Source organism: Penaeus vannamei, chromosome 30, assembly GCF_042767895.1.
Source record: "Penaeus vannamei isolate JL-2024 chromosome 30, ASM4276789v1, whole genome shotgun sequence".
NCBI classification, from domain to species: domain Eukaryota; kingdom Metazoa; phylum Arthropoda; class Malacostraca; order Decapoda; family Penaeidae; genus Penaeus; species Penaeus vannamei.
Genome location: NC_091578.1, coordinates 24,840,437 through 24,845,029, shown reverse-complemented (window position 1 = coordinate 24,845,029; position 4,593 = coordinate 24,840,437). Strand labels below are relative to the sequence as shown.

At 36.2% G+C, this 4,593-nt stretch overlaps 1 protein-coding gene across 1 annotated transcript in view; it reads left to right on the top strand.

Moving 5' to 3' along the window:
• The window catches only part of synr (sayonara), a gene marked incomplete in the record, with an annotated part of 93,312 nt that overhangs the window by 44,804 nt on the left and 43,915 nt on the right, over positions 1 to 4,593 (top strand).

Sequence of the window (4,593 nt, the reverse complement as noted above, 5' to 3'; positions counted from 1 at the left end):
TTGTTGTTTTAAGGACGGAGTTGTCCGAAGGGCGTGTTCTTGTCTGTCTTTGGTCATGTCTTTTTCGTTTTCTCTCTCTTTCCAATTCTTTATCTCTCTCTTTTTTCTTTCGGGTTATCTGTCTATAAAACCGTCTCTCTCTATGTCTGTGTGTATATATATATATATATATATATATATATATATATATATATATATATATATATATATATATATATATATGAGACCCTTACCCTCTCCTCCATTACACTTGTTTTAACTCCAGTATAATAACAATAAAAAAGCAAGGAATCCTTTAAGTCCAACTACAGACGAACAATTCCCCTTTTTCCTTTTTCACAGAATTCCTTCTACTCTTTTATCGCATAACACTATAATGCTTCACCGCGTATGGTTTGGACGCCGTGTGATTCGCTTCCTTATGAGTCAAGGTTTTCCCTTTTGTTAAAGTGTCATGTTTTTTTTTCTCTTTATTATGGTTGACGATATGTGATTTTGTTATGAATATATATATATATATATATATATATATATATATATATATATATATATATATATATATATATATATATATATATATAGGTATGTGTGTGTGTGTTTGTTTGTGTGTGTTTGTGTGTGTGTGTGTGTGTATATAAACATATATATATATAAATATATATATATATATAGAGAGAGAGAGAGAGAGAGAGAGAGAGAGAGAGAGAGAGAGAGAGAGAGAGAGAGAGAGAGAGAGAGAGAGAGAGAGTGAGAGAGAGAGAGAGAGAGAGAGAGAGAGAGAGAGAGAGCGAGAGAGCAGAGAGAGACGAGAGAGAGAGAGAGAGAGAGAGAGAGAGAGAGAGAGAGAGAGAGAGAGAGAGAGAGAGAGAGAGAGAGAGAGAGGCTGATAATTTACTTTCCTAATTGGTGATGACATTACATTAAAACTATTTTTTTAGGAGATTAGTATAATGCTATTACACAACAATTGATCACACCCATAAATCATATTATGTTTATATTTACCCTGTGTTCATAAATACGTTTAAAACAATATTTGTCCCAATTAGCCAATTACTTAGAGGTCTTCTTAGGATCCACTTGTCTGCCCCATGTCTTGAGAAATTGGGACAATTTGTTTTCTTCCTTGTCTGTTTTTTCTTCTTTTCTTTCTTTCTTTCTCTCTTCGTGTCATTAGGGAAGCAATAGTCTCAGAAAAATAGTCTACTAAAGATTTTTTTTCTTCTTTTTTTTTACGCACTTGTTTTTTTTTGGGGGTGCGAAATAAATAATGAAAAAATACTTACATATCTTCGGGGAAATAATGAAACCGTAAGAAGAAAATAATAGAAAAAGAAGACTGTGATAACAATTTTTCACGTTTGGTCACGATGGGAAAGAAACATTTTTAAAAACAACGAAAAATGATGAATATTTATGAGTATTTCTTTACTTTGATTCAGCACAACATAGCCCCATGTTTCTTGCTCCTCAGTCGATGTTATTTAACTTCCCCACATATTTTCTGGGTGTGTACACGTGTGTCTATGCCTACGTGTTTGTATGTTAATTGTATACATATATAATCACATTCACATGAATAGACAGACAGACAAACATGCATGGAGAAATGCTTATTTGTTAGCTCTTCTTTACCGATATATCTTCTTGCTTCTTTTCCAGAAAGAGAGATAGAAAAAATAAATATGTATATCCTGTCCTTAGCCTTAGAGAGAGAGAGAGAGAGAGAGAGAGAGAGAGAGAGAGAGAGAGAGAGAGAGAGAGAGAGAGAGAGAGAGAGAGAGAGAGAGAGAGAGAGAGAGAAAGAGAGACAGAGAGAGAGAGAGAGAGAAGAGGATTGCCTCTGTGTATGTATCTTTAGGTGTCCCAATATAAACTATATTCTTGTCTACTTGTTTATTTGTTCACGTATACCTATTATCCCCCGCGTCCGTATGTGTTTAATTGGCTTCATATCGAAGTATCGAACTATACGTCCCTGTAAGTAAGCTTGTTTGCATTTCCTCAAAGGAGAAAGATCTAATATATGCAAAATAACTCCACAGCCGTCCCATCCTCAGGCTTATCTCATACCTACTAATTACTAATACGTTGAAACCTAATTGCTTGCCTTGCACACTCGCGCGAAACAGCAGATCAGATTACACAACAAAAAAGAGTATAGGAGGGGGAGAGGAGGGAGAGGGGGGGGTGAAATATATTCAGAGGTTGAGCGGGGTTGTGGAAATGTACTCAAAGGGGAGGTGCACATAACAAGGTCAGAGAGGGTTGTAGACGTGAAGGAAGAGTTGTAGGTTGTAGGGTTTTGTCGCGTTTTCAATACGAGCTTTTGACTGCATGATTTGGGATGCGTGGAAATGAAAGCATGATCCGTGTTGCATGATAGTCCCTGGTGATGCATGCTGTGTTGATATGACTTTGTGGATTATACGTGAAATTTTTACTTTTAAAATATATCAGACTCTTGGTCAAGCAATTTATCTGTTATTTTTGCACGAATGTAATATTTCTGTTTGAAGCTGTTGTTTTATCGTAAAGTATGATGATGTACTTAATAATCTGTATTGTACTGTAGTAATGTGCTAAAATAGTATTGTGTAATAGTGCATGAATTAGAGTATATAAATAGCATAAATTTGTCAGTTGTTGCTGTCAATGGTAGATAGTGAGTATTGTGTAATAAATGTTATTTCTGTAAGTTTCTGTAAGAACTGTCTATTTCTTTCTTTTTACCAAGACCATTTATGTCACCGATAAAAAAAAATACATCAATTACTCTTTCTATGATGATAATCAATTTTAACGGAGATAATCAGTGTTAAATAAGTGCAGTCTTAAAGGACTATACTGTCTCTCCTATACTGTTGCTTTATCAGTATCCTTGTCTGTATTAATATAAGTGTTACGTTTTTATTAGATTTTCTCTCTGATATCTGCAAACAAAATTTTTTGGGTCTCTTGCCCTTAGTTTTTTTCATTTTCTAAGAGAATCGAAAAGCAGAATTAATTTTGAATAACAGGAAAGCTAAAATGAAGTCCAAATAATGATGGAATTTCAACTGTGTCCGATTTCTATCACATGACTTTATTCTCATGTCCATTTTGCATCAGGCATTTCAATTTCCTCTCTCTTGCTTTTATTTTTGTTTGTCTGTTCTTGTTGAATTTGAACTAATTCTTGATGTTGTTCCTTCATATTTCTCTTTATTCGCTTGATTTGGTCAGACTCCATATATGGATTTAAGCTGAGAGTTAAATCTGAATTCATTTTTGAGTGTAGAAAATATTTTTCGTTTTTATTTTGCTGTTATTGTCGTTATTGTTTTGAATAATTAATAATATTTTGAATTCTCTGACTTAATTACAAATACTAAATATGTGTTTGCAGTCACCTGTAAAAATCAGCAAATTTTTAATCAAAATGGAAGCTTTTAACGAGGTTAATGAATAAATGAATTATTAAGTAAACATACTGATAAAAAGGTAAGTGAAATTTATTGAAAATATAGAACGACTCTTTATATACGAAAAATGTCTAATCATGTTAATCTAATATACATATATGTATATATATATATATATATATATATATATATATATATATATATATATATATATATATATATATATATATATATATATATATTCTTTTAAAGGAAATCATATTTGGGATGTCTACTTTTGATATTACTACATTTGTATATATTATGTTTGAGCAACAGTTCATTAATGTCACGCAGGGCAAAGTCGAATTACTCACGCACGTAAATGTTGATGCATGTGTATATCTAAGTGTATTTATGGCAGCGATCTAACTTTAACTTTTTCCTCATTTTCCCCTCTTTTTCTCAACTTCTGGCTTTCTCTTCTTCTTCTTCTTCTCTTTTCTCTTTTCTCCCCACTTCTTTTGTTCTCCCTCATTTTATCTTCATCTTCTCATCCTTCTTTCTCTTTTCTTCTTTTTTCCTCATGTACTCTTCTTCACCCTCCTCTCCCTACGTCCCTTCATCTTCCCACTTCCTTTGTCTTCCCCTCTTCTCCCCTTCTCCTTCTCTCAACTTTTCCCCCTCCCTTCCACCTTTCCCCTTTTCTCCTCTCCTCCTCACTCCCCCTTTATTCCCAACTCCCCCTTCCCCCTTCTTCCCCTCCCTCCACCCTCTTTCCACCCCTCTCTCTCCCTTACACCCATCTCTCCCCCATCCCCTCTCTCTCCCCTTCCCCTTAGCCCTTCCCCCATTCCTATCTCCCTCCTCTTCCCCCTACCCTCTCCCTCTTCACCCCTTTCCTCCCTCTCTCCCTTCCTCCCTATTCTTTCCCCCATCCCTCTCTCCCTCTCCTCTTCACTCCCTTCCAACCCTCTCTCCCCTTTCCCCCTCTCTCCCCCTTCCCCCTATCCCCCCCCATCCCTCTCTCCTCCCTTATTCCCTCACCCTCTCCTCTCCACCCCCTTCCTCTCCTCTCTCCCTATTCTTTCCCCCACCCCTCTGTCCTCTCCTCTTCACTCCCTTCCATCCCTCTCTCTCCTTCCCTCCTCCCCCTCCCCCTATCCTCCCCCATCCTTCTATCCTTTCCTCTTCCCCCCCACCCCTCTCC